Source organism: Peromyscus leucopus, chromosome 4 (genome assembly GCF_004664715.2).
Source record: "Peromyscus leucopus breed LL Stock chromosome 4, UCI_PerLeu_2.1, whole genome shotgun sequence".
NCBI lineage: Eukaryota > Metazoa > Chordata > Mammalia > Rodentia > Cricetidae > Peromyscus > Peromyscus leucopus.
In genome coordinates this window covers 109652114-109678264 of record NC_051066.1, presented here as the reverse complement: position 1 = coordinate 109678264, position 26151 = coordinate 109652114, and positions in this window count along the sequence as shown.

The window sequence follows — 26151 nt, the reverse complement described above, 5'->3', positions numbered from 1 at the left end:
TGGAATAAACTATGTGGCCTCCTACTTTCTCTTCCTGCCCCTATATCCTGCCACAGTCTCCCATTGCCTGAACATAGCCTTGGGGGCCAAGTGAGGGCAGAAGACTGGAAATAATTTGATCGATCTAACTGGGCCACTGACCAAACAGAGGGTCGGTAGCACAGAAAGAAGGGACTGCAGCAGGGCTCTCTGAGTGCCATCACCACACACCTCCTCGCCAGGTCCAGCGGCAACATAGGTGTTAAAAGCAAGACCGTATACTCCACAGTGTAGTCTGATCACTAGAGTGTGGGAAATCCTGTTTCACTATCAGCCAATGCCATGTGATTGTAGCTGTCAATGTGAATGTCATAACAATAACTCAACCTGTTTGCCAGCAGACTGGCTGTATTTAAGCATCTGTCCGCAGGGGACATGTCAGTGGGCTTCAGAGTTATGGGAATGTGATGGGCTGTGGTAACGGAAGGACAGTGCGTATACGGCTTGTCATAAATAATAGAATGATGTTTAACTTTGGAATGTAAATTCTAAGAAAGAAGCCAGCTGATATCTATAAACACACAGGTGTGCACACAGTGAAGTTCTGCATCTCACCAGTACACCCCTAACCCACACATCTCTCTCCATGAATCCACCACACATCTAACCCTGTGCTGATACTATCCTCAGTCCATTATGCCTGGCGACTTCTTTCTTCTCTTGGTGAAACTGGATTTCTTCTTCAGGAAATAAAGCAAGGTTCACCTCTCCTTTTGGGGCTTCCCTACTTCCCTGTTCAGATTCTACTGCCCTTTCTTTTTACCAGGGTCTACTGTAGCACGTAGACCTTGTAAAGACTTGTATTTGCTTCTGTGCTGGACTGTGGACTCCCCAGGAGGTTGGCTGGTTAAAAGGAAAATAATAAATGAAACCCAGGAACTAACATTTACTTATTACTTACTAAGTCGCAAGTGTATGGAAAAGTTGGGTAATCCCCACAAGAAGTCTATGAAGTAGGTATGATTTGCTCCTGTTTTACAGATGGAGAAACTAAGGCCTGCAAACACTCATGTGCCTGAAAGGTTACTTCATACCGCATGAACTTGTAGATGCTTTGGGATGTTCTATATGTGAACAAGCTCTTTCAAATACAGCATGTGCAAAGTACTAAAATGTGGGGTACGGATTGTTCATGACTGTTCCCAAAGCCCAAAAACAGATGAGCAACTTCATTAAGAAATGCTTCCATGGTGGGCATTGGAAACAGAAGCAAAGAGAGGAAGTCATGCCTTAGAGCTTTCTCTTGAAGAGTGTACATCACTTACACACACACACACACACACACACACACACACACACACACACACACACACACACACACACACACACACACACACAGAGGAAGTGCCAGCAAGGCTTATTTACTAATTCATATGGTATCTATCTTGGAAAAGTTTGATTTTAAAAAAAAGTCCTAGCATTTGTTAATTCTAAAACCTAACTTCAACGGGTTTTTCTTGTCTTTTTGATTATGGATTAAAAAGTTTTCCAAACTCAACATATACACCAAATGCTTAATATTAGTATATCTATATCAAATAGTCAAGCTGCTAACACCAAATGAATATCAAATGAAAGTTTGAACAATGAAGGCCTCCTGAATTGTACAGAGAAGGAGGGTGAATACCAGGGATCAGTATCTGAAGGACATCTCAGGTCAAGGTCTGAAGGTGCCAAAAAGTTTATGCTTCTAACTGTTGAAAATATATTCCCCAGTCAAATCTTTTTTTTTTCCTGCTAAAAAGCTTAGGATGTCCAACTGCTGAATCCACACATGGTAGAACTCTACCACACATGGCTTCCTGTTAAGAAAAATAACAGTGAGGCCACTACCCATTCACACTCCTACTAGGCTGCTGATTACCTCTTGCCTCCAAAAATTTGGTAACCACACTCTATTGACTTTGATTTCACTCATTTTGTGTACCTGTGTGCATGTATGAGTAGGTGTGTTCATTTGTGTAAATGTATGTGTATGTACATGTGTATGTATGAGTCTCAGTGTGCATTGTATGAATGTGTGTGTGTGTGCATGTGGATTGTATGAATATCAGTGTATGTGTTGTTATTTAGTAAACAAAAATGAGGCCAAAAGTCACAATAGAAGTTCAAACAATCAGAAAAAAAAGCAATGATATTTGATACTAAATTGAGATGCAGTTGCACCATCCTCATAGAATGCAAGAGATCTGGGAAGACTGATTGGTGCTCACCCAGCTGCCAAGTGTACATAGAGGTGACATTCGTGACTGTTTCCTGGGTGTTCTGTCCTGTGATGCCACAATTCTGGACCTCAAAAGAAAGAAACAAACAGAAATTAGCTTCAGGCTTAAGGGTTGGTGAAAGTATTATAGTCACTTCGAATACTCCTAAGGAAAGCAGAATTTCCAGTATTCCACATATCAGCAGTGCAGGGTGGAATTAAGTCTGGCATAAATATGGACAGAAAGAAAGAAGGTTCAGAACCAAAATCTCAGTAGACTACTAGCAATTTCGGCCTCTGGAGTCTGCTCATCCCATCTCCTCATTGGGTCTCCCAGCATGGCCTCACTAAGCACCAAAGATTATTGCATTTTCTTTTTAAAAAGTGACTTTGATGTCCACCAACTCTCCCAGTTTCCATTGGGAAATGCCACTGAACTCCACTCCTCAAAAGCAAAAGAATTACCATATGGAAATTTTAACCAAATTTTCATACTCAATATTCTAGAAGGCCCCAAGTTCCAACCCTTGACATCTTGGCTTCTGTCTACATTTCACTCTTTCCCAGGTCTCTGGCCTCTCCTCCCACCTCTGCCTCTGTGGTCTACTCTGACCCTCAGGGTGGGTACAGCATCACTGGGTGCTTGCCCACCAAGCACCAGTCTTTAGAGGCAATCTGATGCTTATCGTTTCAAAAGAAAACATCTGATTCAGTCAAGGTCACATCAGAAAGGACCCTGTGTGTGACAGTGACTGACATGGCTGCATTTGGGACAGCCACCTTACCCTACTGCCACAGCACCTTAGGTCACCAGGATCTTAATCTGCTCTGAGCCTGAGTGTTCCAGGGTCTTCCCTGCTTACCTTTGCCACATCCTTCTTGCCCCCTAAGTGGAACACCTATGGTATCTGGTCTGTGCTGACTCTTCCTTGAGGACTGAGTTTGCATTTGAGTCCCCTACCCAACCAAGGCCCACGTGTGGAAGGCTTGGGGTCCAACCTGTGGCGCTATTGGGAAGGGGTGGAGCTTTGAAGAGGAGGCACCAAGTGGGAGAATGTTAGGTCACTGGAAATATAGCCCTGAAGGAGAGATTGAGACCTGGCTCCTTCCTATCTATCTCTCTACTTCCCAAAACTATCAGGTGAGGAGCTTGCTCTGCTGAGTGCTCTCCCGACATATCCCAGGACAATGGAATCAACCAACTTCAGATTCATGAGCCAAACCAACATTTTCCCTTAATGAGCTGATTAATCCAGCTACTTGCCATTTTAGCATACAGTGATTAACACAGACTCACTACCATCTTGCAGTCCCCTTCAGTCCTTCCCTTTGACGTGAGATTGTTGTCATTATTATTGTCTGTGTGTATATGTACTACGTGCCAGGTAGCATCCGTGTTCTTTGCATGCATTTCTCATTTAATTCTCAAACACATGTTTGGGGTAGTGTTATTATTATCACCACTTAGACCAAAGTTTAAGCCCCAGAGAGGTTAAATAGCTTTCTCAGGCTTACACAGCTCACAAGTAAGAGACAAAGACCAATAGGAGCCATCTAAGTTCACTTTAGTTGGTGTCTCAGCCTATCTGGCCCCAGGTGACAGCCCACACCTTGTTTTGTTGTTTCTGGTGGCTCTGTGTCTTTCTGCTCCACCAGACTGCAGTTTCTTGGACTCATTGCTACTTCCTCATCACTATGACTGCACTGGGGTCCTGTTGGGTGTGGAGGGGAGAGAGAGCACAGGCAAAAGTAATGGAGGATCGTGGTCAGACTTGGGATGACGTTTTCCAGGCTCCTCATATTTTCCCTGGTAGCCTAACCCAGTTTCCTTCTTTTCCTCATGAGTGTTCACTGCGAGGAAACAGCCTGACCCCATGCCTGGGAAGGTTGTGTGCATCATGGCACATTAAAAAAAAAAAAAAAAAAAAAAAAAAAAAAAAAAAGCCTTACAAACAGCAAGTGTCTTGAAACCCTGTACTGTATTCCCATTTCCCCTACCTACCTTCACCCAAAAAAAGCCAGAGTTATGAAACTTGTGCTAAATATTGAGCCATTAAACTTAGGAATATTGAGGGAACTGTTTTCTTAAAGGCTTATTTTTTCAGCTCTTCTTGTTCTGCCTGAGTGTTTTTAGCAGTTTAAACAGGTTGGGTTGCCCACAGGAGCAGGGCACAGGTTTTTTCCACCCCGTAGGTTGAGGTATTCATTCCCACTTTAAACCTCTCTAAATTTATTTGCCAGTATTTTCCAAGGAGATGTATTTGCAGGTATGTTCAGGATAGAACTGGACATTCATAGTATTGCCTGAGACTGGGAGATGACAGCTGGGCAAATTCAAGGTTTTAAGCTTCATCCTCAGGCTGACCTTGGGCAGCAATGGAAATGTTTATGCTTTGCAAAGCTTGTTATGCTCTGTGTGTGAGTGGGTCAGTGTGTGTTTGAGTGGGTTAGGTGAGTATGTGGGGGGGGTTGGGTGAGTGTGAGGGGGGTCAGGTGAGTGGGGGGGTTGGGTGAGGGGGGTCAGGTAAATGGGGGATTGGGTGAATATGTGGGGGGTTGGATGACTTGGGGGGGTTGGGTGAGTATGTGTAGGGGGGTTGGGTGAGTGTGTGTGGGGGGTCAGGTGAGTGGGGGGGTTGGGTGAGTGGGGGGTCAGTGAATGTATGTAGGTGAGTCAGGTAAGTGGGGGGGGGTTGAGTGAGTGTGGGGGGGGTCAATATGTATGTGAGTGGGCCTGGTGAGTGTATATGTCTGTATGTGTGGTTGAGTCAGTGTGTGTGTGTGTGTGTGTGTGTGTGTGTGTGTGTGTGAGAGAGAGAGAGAGAGAGAGAGAGAGAAAGAGAGAGAGAGAGAGAGAGAGAGAGAGAGAGAGAGAGAGAGAGAGAGATGGAGAGCACTGATGTTGATAATAATAGAATAATTGTAAGAAGGGGTCAAGACCAGAACTCGTGGCCCCAGGAAACTATTATCAACTTTGGGCTCTGGAAGAGACAGCCTAATATCTTATTACTCTACTACAAAACCTCTTTGTGGCTTTTCTGACACTGCTGATGCCTGTCTATCCATCCCCAAAACCACTATTACCTTAGCAACTTAATATAGATCTACCAGTTTTCTCTTTCTTAGTTTTTGGAGGCAAGCTCACTGAGATATAATTTATTTAGCCAGTTTTTTTTTTTTTTTTTTTTTTCGAAGGTTTTCTGTATTTGCGCCTTTCTGGATCACTTGGTAGCCAGGCTGCTCGAATACAGAGATGCTCTGCTGAGTGCTGGGATTAAAGGCGTGAGCCACCACCGGCCGGTTTTAGCCAGTTTTGACAGGTGTATATAGCCATGTGGCACAGAATAGTTCCTCACCCTGTAAAACCCCTTGTCCCCATGTCTCCCTCTTCCTAAGATTAGGGTTAGGAAGGTTCAGGCAGTCACAAGCCAGTGCTCTATTCTAACAACCTTGCTTTTTCATAGGTATCGTCATATTTGGTCACTGTTTAGTTAGTAGTCTTTTCCTATATAGAATACTGTAGCTGAAGTTTTCTCCGGGCTTGCCCAGCTCCACAGACCCTGCAGCAGCTTATAAAATAATCACTCAGAAGCTTATATTAATTAAAACTGCTCCACCATTAGCTCCAGCTTATTACTGACTAGCTCTTACACTTAAATTAACCCATAATTCTTATTTATGTTCAGCCACGTGGCTTGGTACCTTGTCTCAGTTCTGCCTTCACATCTTTCTTCCTCTGTGTCTGGTTGGGGACTCCTAACTGAGCCTTCCTGTTCCCAGAATTCTCCTTGTCTGTTTATCCTGCCTATACTTCCTGCCTGGCTACTGGCCAATCAGCATTTTATTTATCAACCAATGGGAGCAACACATTCACAGCATGCAGAGCACCATCTCCCATCAGAATACCATATGGAGATTGCTTCACGCTGCTGCTCAAGATACTAGGTTGTTGCTTTTTAGTCTTAGGAGCCCACTGACTGGCTGCACCGCAGCAGGTTATTGGCACACCAATTATTTATTCATTAGTTCTCTCTATATTTTATCAATTATCAGTAAACCCACTACAAACAACTACATGTACCTTTGTCCATGAGCCTCAGTTTCCATTTCTCTTGAGTCAAGACTCAGAAGTGGGATTCCTATTTTGTACAGCAAATATAATTTAATAGTATGAATACACTATGATGTCTTTAAAGATAAACTATAATTTATTCACTTATCTAAATGTTTTTTTTTAAGTCAACATGCCCCTGATCTTGTCTGTTAATGCTAAAGAATGTGATGGGTCGGCTGAGTCATGAACTCACTTTAGTGAATACAAGAAAGTAGATGACCCGCAGGAGGTCCCTGCCTTTGCATCTGTATAATGCTGCAACCGTGTGCCTATGTAACCAGCCCATTTGTTACTTTCAGTACAGAATTCAATTAATCATAAGAAGTATTTTATAATAAAGTCAACTTTGCATTAAACAACCTTAACATAATTATTCTGAGCTCATTTAAAGCAGGTAAGGTGGCCTTAAATGCCTATGATATTCAGTAGAGTGATTGTGTTTTAAGTTTCTTTTTTTAATGATTTATTTATTATGTATACAGAAGAGAGTGCCAGATCTCATTACAGATGGTTGTGAGCCACCATGTGGGTGCTGGAAATTGAACTCAGAACCTCTGGAAGAGCAGTTGGTGCTCTTAACCTCTGAGCCATCTCTCTAGCCTGTGTTTTAAGTTTTAATTCACTTTGGACTTAAAAGGTTTTCGGATTTGCATTGGGCTTATGGGATCTTCATTCCTCTGTAAGTCCAGGAATATGTGGTATTACAACTTGCCAGCATCATGACACTGTCCTTTGCCATAGCACTGTGGCCTGTAAGGGTCAACTGATCCCCAGGTTATATATGACTAAGCCTTTCTGGCTCATGAAAGACCCAGGCCTTTTTGAATGGATTTCCCCATTTCCCTGAGGAGATGGAAAGGCCTGGAGAACTGAAGAATGACCTGGGATATAGATGTTCTAGCACCTAACTCTTACTGCCACAGTGACTCATCATTCTAGTACACTGGCTTAATGAGATTCAGTATCCTACAGTCTGGGATAGGGTTGTCCTATTGACTTAGCCCATTGCTTGGGACTAAATGGGAAGTGTCACATAGGAGTTAGAGCTCCTAGTCTCAGGGCATCATGGACCAGGGCACCTTTCTTCCCAAGAGTGGCAAAGGCCATTATTATGCCAGTCCCTCGGTAGAGACTCTCATAAAGAGAAGCCACCTGACTAGCCCAGTGAGACACAGTGAGTCAGAAGAGTTTGAAGGGTCCCCAGGACTCCTGCCACTCTTTCTGAAGGCACCTGGTGACTCACAGACTCCCTTCCATCTGGAATAATTTACAAGTTGAAAACACTGTTGAACATGTAACTTGGTCCTTCTCAAAGGTGTTAATGGGTGAAGCCATTAATCTACCCGTGGGCTGCATTGCCTTCAGTTGCCCCACCCCACAAACATAATTCTTTAAGGAATTGGTCTAGGATGGATTTGGAGTGTCCTCTCATCCCTTATTCTATACAAATAAACTGCCTTCCCTGAAATCCTCATTGTGGGTGTCATTCTAGGAAATCTCAACTAAGACAGACACCCTTGTTTACACACACACACACACACACACACACACACACACACACCGTGCATTTTTTTTTCCTGAAGGCATCTAGAGCAATTTACCATATCCAAAAGAAGTACATGATTCATTTCAAATAATTAAACAGACTGGCTTCTCTTGCCAGCTTTTGGGGTTGAAGAATGAACAGAGCCAGGGCCAGAGTCAGGAGCAAGACACGTTCCCTGATCTCCTTTGGAGGAATCTGGAGTTTGCTGGTGGAGCTCTACCAGCCCTGTGGGGCATACAGCCTCTGGTGGCTTTCCCTTCACTTTACAGAGGGTTAGAAATTGATCATGAGGTAACAGGACCCCAGTGTGCTTTGGCTAGCTGCTGCCCAGGTATCTGGTTAGCATGTGTCCACACCCCTTCCAGCCATTTTTCTTCTTATCAGTGGAAGCATCAGAAGATACCATGCTAATAGTAATAAGGGACACTATGACACATGCTCCTACCTTGTGAAAACCCCTCTTCTTCTCTTCCTATAACTCATGTCCTATACAAGCCTCAGAATACAACCCCACTTGCCAAAGGACCCTTAAACTTATGCACATTATTATTTAATTGGTCACAACTTCTCACAATCTATAATAAATAAAGACATTAAATTCTAAGGAATATTTGTATTTGAGGAGATAGGTCTACTCTTTACAAGGAACCCCAACAATTCTGGGTGCCGTAGGGAAATTTCGGTCAAAGTAGTAAGAAAAAGCATGAAGCTAGTAAGTGTTGACCATTATTCTAATAAAACATTACTCTGTGTGTCTCATCACGTAGATGAGGCTCTGGCTATTGAGTTTATATGAGAACGCAAATCTTACATGCAGACCAAAGACAATATAAATCTTACAAGCATATAGGATGGACACAATTGCTTTTAACTGTCCATAAAAGTAAAGGTGTGTACCTCTCTAGAAAAGGTGAGCAGCTGGGGGGGGTCATTCAAACAGTTTTACTCACTCATTTATGACCTGTGATTCCCTGTGTCCTCAAGTTACTCTAATGTATGGACCACACACACACACACACACACACACACACACACACCACACACGCACGCACGCACGCACGCACGCACGCACGCACGCACGCACATACACGCAGGAGTAAACATGTCAAATCAAATACACAACAAATTTTTCATACACAGTATCAGTATTAAGGAATATCATCTATCGTAGTGGTCAGTCTGAGGTTTATTTTGTGCTCTCAAGGAGTCATGGAAATATATAGACAGAAACACTGGGTCATAGCAGGGCTTTTATCAGTTTACTGAATCTGAAATTCAACACTATCATAACTCCCAATGTTCTCACTTCCTTGCCTCAGGAAAGGGGGAAAATTCATTTTCTTCAGCAGAAGACTACTGTCTCATTCGGCAAAGCTTGTGTTTGATCTTCATGTGCCTACCCCTAGCCAAGAAACACAGGTCAAATCCCAACTCCTGTGACAGGAAAGAAATATAACCTTGAACTTATTAAAGAAGCGGTATGGATGTGTCATTGCCATGGAACACTGCCAGACAGAGCCATTGGCTTGTGAAAAGAATCCACTCAGTGCGCATTAGCAGGGGCTGTGAACACCCATCGGTTCCACTGTCTGGAAAGGAGAGATGTCTACATGTAATCAGACTACTTCCTTCATGCACAATTGACAATCGCCATCCTCTATAAGCCAAGTAAAACTGTCCCAGGCTGAAGGAGTTGGAATTGTGCGTTCGCTGTTAGCCTCGCAGATGGTGGAGTCTGGCGTGCCCATTCTCAGGGACGCCAACATTGCGTCTTCCAAAGAGTAAGAGTTCAGTTAAATAGAAAGTGAGATAAATATTTTGACATAAAACAAGACTCCAGCTTCCAAACTCAAGAGATAGTTCAGTAATTTAAGTGCTTGCCTTGGAAACACAAGGACCTGAGGTCAATCCCCAGAGGCCACATATTCTAAGGGCTGATGTGGAGGCATGCACTTGTGATTCCAGCACAGGAGAGGCAGAGACAGGCAGATCCTTTGGATTTACTGACCAGCTAGAATAGCTCACTTAGCAAATTCCAGGCCAGTGAGAAACTCTGTCTCCAAAAACTGGACAGCACCTAAGGAACAGCAACCCAGATTGACTTCAGGCCTCCATACACATGCGCTCTCTCTCCCTCTCCACCCCCCTCACCCCCCAGTCCCCACCCATCTCTCTCTCACACACACAGGGTTCAGCTTCCCAGCAGGATTCCACACTAACTTGGATATGATTCTTTTTTTTTCTTTTTTCTTTTTGGTTTTTCGAGACTGGGTTTCTCTGTTTAGCTTTGCGCCTTTCCTGGAACTTGCTTTGGAGACCAGGCTGGCCTCGAACTCACAGAGATCCGCCTGCCTCTGCCTCCTGAGTGCTGGGATTAAACGCGTGCACCACCACCGCCCAGCCTGGATATCATTCTTATCATTCTAGAGAAAGCCTTGAAGTAAATTGTAAGACCTGGAATTTCATGCAGATGAGGAGCCTCTTTTTATTTTTTTTTTCCAATTCACTTCATTCTCCAGAACAATCTCTCCTCACTTTGCTTCCTTCATTTATTCCTCCTCCCTCCCCTCGTACAGCATCTCCACTGTTTTATCACGGTACAAAAGAGATCCAAGAGAGGAGCGAACACTATGCCCTCAGTGAGGACTGTCTGGAGTCAGATCCTAGTTAAGAGCAAAGCAGATCAGCAGCCAGGGAGATGCCTTGCGATCCCTCCAGTCAGCTCTTCCTCCCTGAGGAGCACTGTACTTCTCACCCAGAGACCCACTTGTCCTCAGTTTGTCCCCTTTCTGCCTGTGAGATGGAATTACACAGATGTGCTCTTCTGAGCCAGACTTTTTATTGTCTTCAGTGCTGTTTGTATCTTTCCTTCACTCTTGTTCTTTCACAGTTATACTGTGTAGACATATGTACACACACATACCAATAAATACTATGGTCTCTTTGTAAACTGTAATGCTTGTGGGCATTTGGGTGATTTCCAGTCTTCGGTATCATAAACCGTAACCATTATAAACCTTCTAGAACAAGTCTCCGGGTGATCATAAACATTTGTTTCCTTAGAGAATGTACTCAGGAATAGAATTTCTAGATCTTATATCATGCTTAGCTTCTGTAGATACAACAAAACAATTCCACAAAAGCTGTACACTTAGCATTTTTAATATTTTAGCTATTCTGGTACATGTATTCTTCCCTTTTTCAGAATTCAAAAAGTTTTAGAAATATATCATGATATCAAGTATGGACTAAAAACAAATACCAAAGCTTGATCTTGGAAATTCATCTTAGGAGAGAGACATAAAGCGGTATACACAGCTGCGGACAATGAGAGATGTGATGAAGGCCAGTGAATAACACAGTAGACACATCAAAGAACACTCATCCACTCCTCTAAGGAGGTGATAAAAGATCTAGGAGTTGAGGCTGGAGGGATGAGTAGTATGCAGGCGAGATGATGAGTGGGTGGGTATAAAGAGACCAGAACAGGTTGTGAGTAGCTGGAACACTGTTCACACTGTGCAATGATGGGAAAACCAGTGGAGAATTCAACAGAGGCCACATGGAGCAGTGGGGAGCTGAATACTTTTTCTTTAGGTCTTCCTGATGTTAGAGCGATGTTAAAAATGACTTGATCATAATTTTAAGGTATGTTACTTGCAACTGAACTGAGTCTGCAAGGGCAGAAGAGGTAACTGATGGTGTTGCATACCAAAGCTTGGAGAAGTGGACTTCCTTGTTTAAGATTCTACTTTTCATAACAGCCTGGGTTCAAATCTTGTCCCTAGAATGGACTGTTGATGTGATGCTGGGAAATTAAGTTTGAGTTTTGTCATTTGTACAAGTAGGTTCAACATGCCCTGTGTTCTAGAGCAGCTGGAGGGAGATTATCCAAGCAAAGGCCTCAACTGAAGTCCGGCATAATGTAAGATTTCTAAGGGTGTTAATTACTAGGTTGAAAACTGGGGCGGGGGGGGGGGAGTAGCAGCTGGTGGCTTGAACTTTCTGTGTGGAGCACTAGGCATATTTTATGTACAAACATGGGCAGGTAGTACAATTGACATGCTTGAAGATGCTCTGTGATTCCAATATGCATCCATGTATTCAACAAATTGATACCACAGATGTTCTTTATACAACACGGACAGCTGATAAAGTCAACATGTTGGAACACATTTGATTTTATGTTTCCATCTTCAGCAGGCACAAGGCTCTTATGGGGAAAGCTAGTGCTACACACTCCAGAAGATGAGAGAGAGAACTACTTCTTTTGGTCAGAGTGACCCCTTTACAATTGACTCCTTACCCTCAAGACGTGAAGAGAAAGCACTTGACTGTGTATGGGGTATGGCAGGGAAAGTGTCTAGAAATAATAAATAAACAGATTCAAAGAGTAAGCTGAGAGGAGACTGTAAACGTAAAAAAGCAGGGGATGGAAGGATAACACACAGAGACAACAGAATGATTAGAAGCAGCCATACAGAGTGACTTTCAGAGGCCAGCTCTTCTGGCTGCAGTGTGCTAGTGATGGGACAGTCGTCATATACCTATTACTTTACTCGGAAGACTTTTATGGGGCACTAGCTTTGTGCAGGAAATGTTTCAAGTTCTTGGGAAAGAGTCATCTGGGTAAGGTATTCCTTCCATCTTGGGTTCTATACTTGGTTTGTCAAGAGAGGTGAGCAATAACTAATAAAAAAAGTGACAAACAGTGATAGGTCCTGAAAATGAGGTACAATAGAACAATGTGATGATGTGCTTGGTTTAGACAGGAGGGGAAAGATGACAAAATACCTCAAAGAGGTGACATTGGAGTTAAGGTTTTAAATTTGTAATAGTACATTTATTTGTGTTTGTGTATATGTGTGCACGCACATGCATGGAGGCCAGAAGACAACTTCCAGGAGTCCATTCTCTCTTCCACTACGTAGCTACCAGGGACTGAACTCAGGTTGTCAAGTTTATCAGCAAGGCCTACCTGCTGAGCCACCTCACCGCCCCTAGAGCTGTGGGTTTTCAAAGATTAAGAAAAGAATGTTCCAAGGAAAAATCTTGGAAGTAGAATTGGATTGGAGGGGCATAAGCTTGAGAATGTAAGTGATGCTTGCTCATGTAGAGTTTTGGAGTTTAAAGCCAGGGTAATTTTATTTCAACTTCAATGGGAAGCCAATGAGTGGGAAGGTCAAGAAGATAAGTGGCATACCACAAAACCTACTGTGTGGTAAAGGAGATTAGAGCAAAGGAGTAGAGAAGTCTGTTGTCTGGGTATTCTCTGAGGTGACATCCTTGTATCTGTTTTATATTAGTAGGGTCCAGACATGGATAATATCTATGTAGCTTCTCACTCTCTTGGTCAAAAGAGAGGGAGGCCCATGTTTACCAGACTACCTTGAGAATATAATGGCTTCAAGTCACTGAATAAGGACTCATGCAGTCAAAACTACTCATCGCTGCTTCCCTGTCAACCTGTAAAGATGGAGCAGTACTAGCCACATTTTAATCAATTCAAACCAAGTGGAAGGAAGTAAAATGTTCATCAAAAATAAGCAAAGAATAGAACAAAAGTAACCAGGCACCACTAGTAATTTTTATTGCCTCTTCTGTGTCCAGCAAGGGGGTTTTAGGTAAAATTCCCCCTTGGGCCTCCAGCAAAGAATGACTTTGTTTAAGGCAAGTAACTTCTCTCCCTGTGTCTCTGTGTGCCCATGGCCACTGGGGCTGGCCTTACTTTCACCTTGCTAAACGAGGGTTATGATATGGAACACCTTTCTGTTGCCTTGATTTCTCAGTAGAAAAAAGATGTTCATCAGTCCATATTTCAGGCTCCAAGAAATGAATGTGAGCAGCTCCCCTAGAGAACAGTGGTAGTGTGAAAGACAGGGACTGAGTCCGGGCTGTCTTCAACATCTTCAGCATTTCCATGAAGGTGGCTGCCATGGTTTACATTAGCAAATAACCACAACTGACCAGAACTGTGAATCCCTAAGGCACTGTTAGGAGGTAGGAGAAATTACAGAATATGTGGACTGGTGCTAGCTCTATGTTTTTAAAATTATGAACCGTTGGTGTCAGCGAAGATAAACTTTGAACTATAACTAGGATGTTATTTTATTTTATATTTTGTAGTGGGAAGGTGGGAGATTTTCTTTTCTTTTTTTTTTTTTTTTTTTTTTGCTTTAGATATCTTTGGACAGTCTGAAATTCTAAAATGAGCAAGCTTTGCTTCTATAACTTAAACAATTATAGAAATGACACTAAGTAAAATAATTCACCAGAGAATGATCTTAAAGTGCATATTGTCTTTCTGTTATTGCCACACCCAGGAGTGGAAATCTAGAATAAGAACACCTATGACCACCATATCTGGCAATGTGAAACTGTCCCTTGTCTTAGCACAATTCTGGAAACTCACCATTCGCTACTCATTATGGTTTGCAAATTCATTTAATTATTAGCTTAAAAGATTATTATGCTAGAAAAAAACGAGGGCAAGCAGGAAATTTCAAGACTGAACTGATGGAAGCCGAATGCCTTCATTGCTTATCTCTTCACTGGCATAGCTTAAATTTGTTTTAATTTATTACCAAGGAACACAGATATAGAAATATCTATTAAATGTTGAAAGAGTTGATATTCTTATATAAATGATCAACATCAGTCTATTTCTAGAGGACAAATTCCATACTTGCTACTTACACATGAGCATCCTTAGTTAGCTCAGAAATTTCAGTTTCGATGTGGACAACTATAAATTTAATTTTGTGCTAAGAATATGTTCAAATTACGAGTCACACCAGGGTGGAGTTGGATGTCAATGCCATAGCTCTCTTTTCCTCTCTGACTTACTATTTTTAATTTATGCCTTTTTTAAAAAGCTTTTGGGAAGCTGGCATTGTTACTATATATTCTTGTGTGTGTGTGTGTGTGTGTGTGTGTGTGTGTGTGTGTGTGTGTGTGTGTGCCTTACACTCAGAGGAAGCATATCATTAAGCTAAATGTGATCAGAATTAAATTTATGATGAAGTACCAAAATATGCTTCATCCATCATCTAGCAGAGTTGCTATGAGATTATTTCAGAGCTGATGAGCTCTGCAGTCCCCAAGCATTATTGCTTAATAATACCCACAGTTTTTATAAGTGACAGTCTCTCCCTAATCTTACCTTCCAATTCCTCCTCCCACCCAACCACTACCAAGTAAACAATGTCTAGGAAACCAAATCTGTCTATTTGTGGAGCTTTCCCTGCTGATTCATAAATGCCCATGGATAATAATGCAAGGCTAGGACATTCTTTAGGGTTTTAACTATTTTAAGAAAATTCTTTACCTTTTTACTAATACACATTTAATATTTTCAATAAGGGCTTAAAGTTACTGGGTATGAAATGGGCATAATGGCACACACCTTTAATCCCAGCCTTTGGGAGGATGAAGAAGGTAGATCTCTGTGAAGTCAGGTCAGTTTGAACTGTCTGAATAATGAGTTTTAGGCTAGCCAGAGCAACATATTGAGACTTCGACTAAATTAATAAATTAATTAATAACTGGGAATATTTTAAAGATTTTTGTAATTGAGATATATCATTGACAAAATTTGTTTACTATATATATTCTATATAATAACATTTCTGCTCCTATTGATTTAAAGACCTTAACACTCTTATTAAGAAACAATTGCTTTATTTTGAGAGGAAATGTTCACAACTGAAACCTTCTAATATATCAGCTTTCTCCATTGACTGAGTTATTTGTGCTCTTAAATGAGAAGAGTTTTAGTCTACTGATTCAGAAGCTTTACTGAATTCAACTATGCGTCATTCATAGGCAATCTTGCCTCTATACATGTAATCTTACAGCATCGGAGTTAGAAAAATTAAGCTTGGTTTAACTTAATCAAAGTCTTTTATTTGAAAAACATTAAGAGGTAGAGATGACAAATGGCTTTCCCAGAGTTTTTATTAGTATAAAAAGTCCTTAGGGAGAGTATTCAAGTCAGGCTTGATGATGGTACATCCTGTAAACCCAGAACTGGAGAGGTAAAGGCAAGTGGACCAGGAGTCAAGGGTCATTCCAGGTTACCTAGCAGGTTACAAATCTGCCTTAGCTATTTGCAACTATCTCTCAATAAATAAATGGTGAGTTTAAAAATACTGGTCAAAGTAACCAACATATGTAATACAAGAGAATGGGAAGTAGAACAGGACTTGAGCGGTGGCTAAACTCAGCCATGGACATGGTTCTGCTGTCCACTCAGCAAAAGCAGAATACATCCTCTACAGAGAAAAAGACACCTCTGAGGTATGTCAGATCATAATGTCATTTTGCACACTCCCATTGAAGAAGAATTTCTTGTGTTTAAATCAAATGATGGTTCAAAAATAAGGAAATAAGGATAAAAAGGAGTGACTATTGGAAACGCATGTTTCCTATCCAGACCGTCTGTTCCCATCTGACTCCTGATTTTTTTATTGATTAAGATTAATTAGAAGAATGCTTCAGACTAAAACTCAACAGGGCTAATAAAAAGGTAAAACAGTCTCCAATGGAAGAAGCAACTGTAAGAGAGGGCAGATTGGGGTTTCAATGGACTCAATCTTTCTGTGGCCTCTATGTTTAAACATTGACATTCTCACCCTTAATGTGATGGTATTAAGAACTGGGATTTGGAGGAGGAAATGGAGTCATGAAGGGAGAACAATCAGGAATGGTATTGGCGCTCTGAGAAAGCCCTGGCTTTTCCACCATGTGAATGGGTGTAGAGACAACAGCGATCTAGACCTGGAAGAGACCCTCACAAGAACCCGCAACCAGGACTTCCAGGTCCATGGGAAAGCGTTGTTTATGAGCCACTTGTATGGTATTTCTTAGAGCAGCCTGAGCTGAGGAACAGCTGTAGGGAAAGAAAGGAGGGAGCCAGGAGAGAAGAGTGAGCAAGGTGAGCAGGGAGCAGAAGCTCAGAGTACAAACAATAATCAAAAACTGTTCATCTGGAGGTGCTAGAAAGAAGACACAAGGGAATAGCGTCACCACTTCAGCATCCAGGGGGGTTCATTAATGATGCCAGAAGGCATGTGGGCATGGTTATGATCCTGACTGCAGTGAGGATACATGCATCCCTAAAACATCACATGCAGATATGGCAAGAGTTTTTGTTTAATGCATTCTATTCTTTGGCAATTTTTCTTGACAAGGAAGAGCATCCCTTACTAATCACCCAACAGCTAAAAAGCTGATGGTGCCTCATCTTTTCCAAGCCTGCCTGATGAGGCCAGAGAAAATTCATTGTTGGAAACATAATCAAACATTCTTGCTCTTGTCTGATGTGTCCTGAGGTAGAATGGGTCATGAATGGCCTTGTATAAAACTTCAAGCATTCTGAGGATGGAATGCCTTCTCTGGTCTATGGTTGAAATTCTACACCCTCCAAGAGCAAACATTTCCTTCCTTACTTGGCTGTTTCAACTTTCATATACTAGGGAGAGAACATTTCCTTTGGAACCTTCCAGAATTTTCATGGTCTTCCTAATGTGTCCTAAGGTGATCATTGGGACTTAAGACATCCAAAAGGAGAAAATGATTTGATTTACTTACCGAGTAAGTTCAGGTCCAAAGGCATTCCACAGGCTCTTAAATTGTGAACAAGTTATTTCTCTCCTGTTATAAGAAGGTATCACATGCAAAGATGGCAGTTCTGGTGATGTCTCACCAGGATCCGGGAAAGTCAGGATGCTTCCTTTGCCGTGTGATATGGAGATTGTTCTTCTGGTGCAGAAAGCAAAACAAATTCCTTTCCATTCTAAACGTCATGTTGCAAACTCTGTGAAACTTGCCCCCTGTGATATTTCTCTAGATCTTTTTCTGGCCTGACCAATTTCCAGTTTCTTGAACTCTGATGGAATATCTGCATTTCTCATTAATTTCCACAGATGTATTTCCCTTCTCTCTAAATGGAGTCTTGGCATTCTGTGCTTGGTAAGGTTTCTCACCTACACACCTTATGCTCGTTACTGCAGTCTTGGTAGGATGTCCCCCTCTACCTTTACCACTCTCAGACAACGAACCTGGACAAACAAGGCACAGGGAAGTCAGGCAATCAGAAGCATATATGTTCTTTATTCACTGACAACTTCCTATTGTCCATCCTATCTTGAGATATTTTTAAATGGACTAGCCTTTCTCATGAACAACTACACCAGTGGCAGTCCCTTGAATTACTTGTGCTAATGGGTATGGTGGTATTTTATTTGTACTGAAATGTGATTTTAATTGTATGTTAATAAACAAAGTTGGCCAGGGGTCAGAGCTATTAGAGCCATAGCAAGAGCATGGTGGTGGTGGCGGTGCACGCCTTTAATCCCATAGATCTCTGTGTGTTCAGGGATACAGCCAGCATTGGAGACATATGCCTTTAAGACCTGGAGGGCTGTACTTATAGGCAGTGACGAGGCAGTCATGTGTTTGGGTTTACAACCAATGAGAAGGCAGAACAGAAAGACTATTTAAAGACATACACACAGAAAGTAGGTATCTTTTGGAGAGCTAGGAGCACCGCAGGAAGGGTAAGGTTTTTTCTCTGAGCTCTAACCTCTTGGCTTTCTCTTTTACATTGGTTTTGTGTTTCTTATTTAATAAGACGGTTGGTTACATCTACAAATGGGTGATATCAGAGCTCCTCTCTTGAGCTGCTTAGCAATGAGTGGAATGAAAATGAGTTATTCCCATTAAGCTCTGCCTACAGTATACAACAATATACAAAGAAAATCAGCATAATTTTTAAGCCATTAAGGTTTGGGGTAACCTCTTATGCATGATACTAAATAGGAAAAGCTATAAATCAAGGGAAGGTGTTAAACATGACTTAATTTTAGGGATGCATTTTGATGGAGTAAAAATAAAAAGTAAGCAACAACTAATAAGAAAGTAATTCTTTGAAATTCTCATAAAATACTCATGATTTTGGCTTCCTTTTTGCTTATTAAGAAAACTTAAAAGTATTTATCCTCTTTTCCCTTAGCATGTGATTTAGTCCATTCACTAATCCCACAGGAGCTATGAATTGGACCTTCACATAGCAATCAGTATTTTGCATGACTGGCTCTCTTGTGACAGTGTCAGAACTAGATAGAGTATTATCCTGGGACTCTCATCTCCAGAAAGACCCTCCTCTGCTTTTGATCTATGCATCTATGGTGGTTAGAATGAAAGTGGCTCCCATGGGCTCATATATTTGAATGCTTGGTCACCAAGGAGTGAAACTATTTGAGAAGAATTAGGAGGTATGGCTTTGTTGGAGTATGTGTGGCCTTGTTAGAAGAGGTGTGTCACTGGAAGTGGGCCTTTGAGGTTTCAAAATCTCACACCAGCTCTCTCTCTCTCTCTCTCTCTCTCTCTCTCTCTCTCTCTCTCTCTCTCTCTCTCTCTCTCTCTCCATGCTGCCTGAGGATTTGGATGCAAATCTCTCAGCTACTGTTCCAGTGGCATGCCTATTTACTTCCCAACAGAATGACTAACCCTCTAAAACTGTAAGTAAATGCCCCCAAGTAAATGTTTATTTTCTTTTGTAAGAGTTGCATTATTTATGGTGTTTATAACATAAATTGCTAAACAGTCTTATTAATAAAAAAAACCCTGGAGCCAGATATTGGGGTGAAAGCTGAGAGATCAGAGGATAGAACAAGCCACAGCCACAAGTTCTTACTGCTACAAAATCCTCAACCCAAGAGAGAGCTACTTTCTGTATACTCATGCCTATATACTTTTCTGTGCCCTGCCATCTTACTTCCTCTCCTCACCCAACCTCATCACTTCCTCTTTCTGCCAGCTCTATCACTTCCTGTCTGTCTGTATAGACTTCCAGACCTCTATGGTTAACTAGTGCTGGGATTAAAGGCATGTGCCACCACATCTGGCTCTGTTCCCAGTGTGGCCTTGAACTCACAGAGACCTGGATGAATCTCTGCTTCCCAAATGCTAAGATTAAAAATGTGTGCTACCACTGCCTGACCTCTATATTTAATATAGTGGCTGGTTTTATCCTCTGATCTCCAGATAACCTTTATTTGTTAGAGCACAAATAAAATATCACCACAAGTGTCTCTTCACAACAACAGAACACTGACTAAGGCAGAGGTTGAGACCAAATCTGAAGTATTGCTGTGACTGGTTTGACCATGCTGTTTGTTGGAGGGATATGGAAGACTTTAGGATTTGGTACTAGAAAAGCAGTTGAATGCTTCAAGCAGGGCTTAATGGTCCATCCTAGTAGGATCATGAAAGTCAATGGTACTGAGGGTGATGTGGACTGTGAGGGCCCAGCTCAAGAGGTTTCAGAGGGAAAGAATATTATCAGCTAACCTAGAGGACATTCTTGTGATATTTTGGCTAAGAATGTGTCTGCTTTCTGCTCTTCTCCTAAAAATCTATGGAAGGTTAAATTGAAGAGTTTTTGATTAATGTCATTGGCAAAGAAGATTTCAAGACAGCCTAGTATTGACTGTGTCATGTGGTTATTATTTGTCACTCTTATGCAGACCAACAACAGAAGGAGCCAGTGGTATTATGGATTATTGCATGGCTGTTCCCTGAGCGTATCCTGTGAATGCAGGGAAACATGCTGGGCAGATGCAGTGGCAAGCATGGCGGCAGCTAGTAATTCACATCCCAGATCCTACATCCATGTGGAGAGTTCATTATAATAAAGAGATAAAGAGAAAGATAGGAAAGAGAGAGACAGAGAGAAAGAGAGAGAAGGAGAAAGAAAGAGGTTGCATACCCTGTCTTTCACTATATTCCATACAAGCTTGGCTAGAGTAGGCATTTGTTAGATGAATGGACAACAACGAAGGGTAATTAGAAGGTCCCTGTGCTTTCATGTAGAAAACTGTCTTCCAGTATTGTCTTGTAGCTATATAGTTCTGGAAGCAAGGTCCCTGTGCTCTATGCTTCATATGCAATTTGAGCAGTAGAAACATGACCTCTGAAAGCTTCCTGCAACTCCCTTTCATGGCCTAAGCTTGTGAGGATCTCTCATGGCCCAAAGTTCAACTTTAGCCAAGCCTCCTACTCTTTATGCTGGTTTTTTTTTTTTTTTTTTTTTTTTTTTTTTTTTTTTTTTTTAACCACCGAAATTATATTCAGTCATTTTCATATTTGAGCTATAGTTTCATCAGATAAAGTCATTTGTTTGGGGAACATTTGGTTCTGTCAGGCACACCTCTGTTCTCAGTCTAGCCTGTCTATCCCAGACACCATCCAGACAACCTGAGGAACTAGGCCTGGCTCTTTACTGTATAACCCCTTGCCCAGGTAACTCTTCATGGCCCAATGATATTATTGATTATCCAATCCAAGACAGGAATTACATCCAGAAAACAGGTCAAATCAAAATCATCCAAAGTTAATAAGGACACTCAGTCATTGTTATCTAAAGCCCAGAAACTATCAAGGAAAAAAAAGTTATATTCCCTTTATTTTGTTAGCTGAAGAGCCACTGATGTGCATACTATGAGCAGAAAAGCTATGATAGCATCAATACTTTATCTGTTGTAGTAATTTTTGCATAATATATTTGATAACAACAGTATTCAGAGACTGGTTAGGAAAAAGCATTTCCCTAGAATAAACTCAACTGAGAGAAATCAAAGGCAGGCCTATCCACTCAGTTGAGGGTAGGTTTTATCTCCATGTGTAGTTTATATACTTCATGAATAATCATTGTTTTCAGACACATTTCAGGTTCCCAGAAAGAGAAAGCAGAAAGTGAAGAGTCCCACCTTGCCCCTATTTTAACATCTTGTGTTTGGTGTGGCTCATGTGCTACAGATGATGAAATCTTTATCCATTACTATTGACTAATGTCTACCATCGGCATGAGAATCATATTGATGAACAAGCAGTCTATGGGTTTTACCCACACATGATAACTTTTGTCCACTATTTCAATGTCGTACCCAATAGTTCAATGCCCTCAAATCACTAGGTGTTTCACCTATTTATCCCTCTCTTCTCCCACTCTAACATGACCACTGATGTTTTTCTTGTCAAAAAATTTTTTCCTGTTTCACTTTTTAGGTAAGTCACATAGTTAGAATCATAAAATACATAGCTTTCTTAGGCTGGGCTTCTTTCATTTAGCAATAAAGGTGGAGTTAAACCTTCTTTGTGTCTTTTTTATGGATTGACAGCTCTAATTTCATTCATTTATTCATCCAACAACATCTTTGTCTCTGGTAATTAATATAGAAACTGTTACAAAATTATGGTCAAGACAGACTGGGAGGCACTAATGTGCATGATTTCAAGAACACAGTATGGCCAGTTGTGGTGGCGCATTCCTCATTTACATATGCTTATATATGAAGGTAGGACACTTGTACAATGAAACATGCCATTACATAGCATGTTCTGTTTCCACAGAGTGCCATTTTCATTTCCTGATTCCAATGATGCCTGGCTTGAACTTAGCTCATAGCAGATCCCTGCGTCCTTTGTGCCAGATGGATTGGATTAGTGATAAGGACAATAAAGAAACTTCAAGACAGTTGGGGGCGAAGATGTGGATGTTTCTGAGATCTGTGTGCTGTATACAGTTGGCAAAACACACGGCAGTATTGGCTTGTGCCTCTGTCAAGTCACTGCTCATCTCTTAAGATGTATTCAGTGCCCGTGTCGTCCAAGTCCACTATGCATCAGCTTGCTTCAAGTGTTTGAAAGAGAACTAATCTTCAAATTGTCCAACCTCCTTTTACCTCAGGGACATTTTTATTTGTTTATTTTATATCCTGCCTCATTCCAAAAAAGGTTTTGAGGAGAGCGAAGAAACTGAATGGCACGGGTCAGTGAGAAAGAAACTAGAAACGACATTCCCCAATTCGACACTATTTTCTGAAACAATGTCAAGCCCTTACAAGGATGGGAAAATAGCTAAGTCACATACCGTGAAAGTCAAGGATTCTCTCTGAGGGAATAAGTGTCCTGGAGCTACTGTCCTCCCAGGACATTTGTGAGCTTAGCAGTTTGGAATGTCAACAAAAAGGGTGATTAGGGGCAGAGGCCTGCAGGAGGCTTTGTGGCCCACTCATTGATCAACTCATGGAGCAGAGACAGAACTGGAAATTGTGTGGAAAGAATGCGCAGACTAACCACTTTGAATTAACATGCACGAGACATTTCTCTTTCCCTAGCATGAAATTAAGTATAAACAAGAACCCTGAGCAAACAGGCCTTCTGAATACTGTACAGTGAGAGGATGAGAATCTGTTCCATAACTGTTTGTTTTTTGGTATCTTTCACTGATCAATTTTGCAAACATACAGTCCAGCCAAGGAGATGCGATCTTTCACTTTGTTTTGTAATATATTTCAAAGCCAAATCTGGGCTTGAATTTTTCTGTGTTGATTCATAAGAAAAGAAGGAAAGAAAGCCGAGACGAGAGTGAAGAGAGGAAGAAGAAAGGTGCAAGAGCGTAGAACGTAATGGGTCCTGCTGGAGCTCTTTACTCTGGAGGAGTTTTAGGACCTGGTAACTGGATAGAAATTTTTGGAGGGTTTTGAGCTTACCAAGCAACAGTTGCCACTAGCAATCTCTGCCACAAGTTGTCCAGGATATCTCAGCTATTATTGTCCTTTGTAAAGACCCACAGGAGCAGACTATGGAGAGCACCTGCATCCATTCTGCAGTCCCCCCACTTTTCCTGGGAGAACATAGGCCTCAGACCACTGATTATGTTGTAACTCAAGCACTGTGGCTGGAAATAGATGCAAGACAATGGCTGACCAAATTGTGGAAAATGCGGCTGGCAATCTGCCCAGCCTAGAGCAGCAACAAGGATATATATGTCAGACATGTGTATGTGTGTGTGATTTCAAATATTCTAGAAGCCATATTGAAAAAGTAAGAAGAAATAAAGAAAATGAATTTGAATAATGCATTTTAGCTATTCCAATGTATCAAAATCAGTAAAAATGTAGCTAATGAAGTCATTTGTATTCATTTATAAAAGAACTTGATATCGTATATCCTTTGTCATACTTTTGGTTATTGGCTACCATATTGGACAGAACAATGTCACAAGAAAATGGCTATAGATTTTAATCTCCCAGTAACCTAGGGCATTAGGACATACCACCACACATCAATGGAATGGCCCCATTAACATGACTTGGGAACCAGAGACAAGAGTTAGGAGAGCTGACTCTGCTGGTTGTGGCCAGGTAACTGTGTAACCTCAGGAAATCAGTTCAGTCTGCTGTCCTTTGGCGACTATGTTAATTGTTCTACAGCAGTGGTTCTCAATCTGTGGGTCACAATCCCTCTGGGGTTCAAACGGCCTTTTCACAGGAGTCATATATCAGTTATCCTGCATATCAGACATTTGCATTATGATTCATAACAGTAAAATTACAGTTATGAAGTAGCAATGAAAATCATTTTATAGCTAGGGGTCACCACAACACGAGGGATGGTATTAAAGGATTGAAACATTAGGAAGGTTGAGAACCACTGTTCTTTAGAATCCATTGAAATTGAAATACCCATGCATTCTAGACGGTGAAAGACACTTGTGCTAGTTTGAGAGACACCGCAATCTCTACAATAATTGCTCCCGCTTATGATGAATGGACTGGACTTGTGATGTGCTCCTAGTGAATAGGGTCTGGCAGAAGTTACAAGACATCACTTTTTTGAGTTAGGCTATAAAAAGATTGTGTTGGGTTCTCCTCTCTCTCTCTGCCTCTGTTTCTCTCTCTCTCTCTCTCTCTCTCTCTCTCTGGAACCACCAGCTATCATGCCAGGAGGCCATCTAAAAAGTCTGTAGAGAGGCCCTTCTGGTAAGGCGCTGAGGCTAGCTTTCATCCTTGTGAGTAAACCCGGAAGCTGATGATCCTCTACCTGAGTCCGGGGGTGACTTAACCAATCTAACAAAGGGACTGCAGTCTCACAAGAGACCCAGAGCCAGAACTACACTATTACACTACTCTTGAATTTCTAGGCTTTAAAAACTAAGGTGATAAACGTGCACTTTTAGCAGCTAAGTTTGGGAGAATTTGTTACACAGTAATAGATAGCAAATACAACACTTTTGATGAGTGAAAGGCAAGCTGAATAAATAAAAAAGCAGGCTGGCTACAAATTAAACAGCACAAAGTCATGCATTCCATCTTACATAAGTATATCCAGGAAGCAAACACTAACAGCTGGCTCATACACTGCAAGAAGTAACATTAACTCATTATTTCTGCACACTTAGCACTGCTGGAAAAATTTCATGTGTCTTAACTCATTTAATTTCACAAGGACTTATGAAGTGGGCCATATTATTAATACTCTATTTCACAGATAAACAAATGCAGTCGTAAAGTTGGGTAACTCTCCTAAGATTATATATGCTGCAAAAGACAAAACTAAGATCAGAACAACAATGGTAGTCTCCCTCTCCCCCATGTTTTTCTAGGAAGTGTTCTTGACAGAAGATTGGTGGGGGTTCTCTCCTCTCCAAGGCTCACTGTACAGAAATGATCCATAGGCATAACCAAGAGCCCAGATGTGGGGGCAGTCACTGTTCTTTGTTCTCTGAGATAGGAAGGTAGAGAGTCAAGGTCATCAGAACATGAAAGACTTATAATTTGGGTAGAATATGTTTCTCGGGCAGCAAGCACAGAGAGTGGAGATGTTTTAAGTGTATGACATAAATGGACAGAGATGAAAACAAGGCCCTAAACAACAGCAGATAACAAGTAAGGCAAAGGTCAGCGAGCATTTCCTCACAGAACACTATGACATGTAACCTGTGCAGTTTCCTCTAAGATCTTTTTACTACAGCACTAGAAGAGGGAAGAGGTGAACTTCATCTGAGGGAAGAAGCATGCTTTAGAATAGACTGATTTGAAATCAGTTAGCCTTGTCCAGTGTAAGTTATAGAAACTCAGGTTATCCCCCCCCCCAGGCATACCCTCGAAACTCTCCAGCTGCAAATGAAGATTCATAATGTACTTGGTCACTTGTTGGGCCTTGGATAATCCATAGTGCAAACTGACCTTGTTCAATGTGTCCCTTATAATCAGCAGTTCGCTAGCATTGATGCTGGCAGCTTTTCACAGTAGGAGATGAGTGAGGCACCCTCTCATCAACCTCCTCACCAGATAAGACAAAAACCATTTCAAAGAGAATGTTTCTATAAGTGCAAACAGTTTATCATAAACAGGGACCAAATGCCAGGGTATCTAGCTTGGCTTTTTGTCCTGCCCAGAA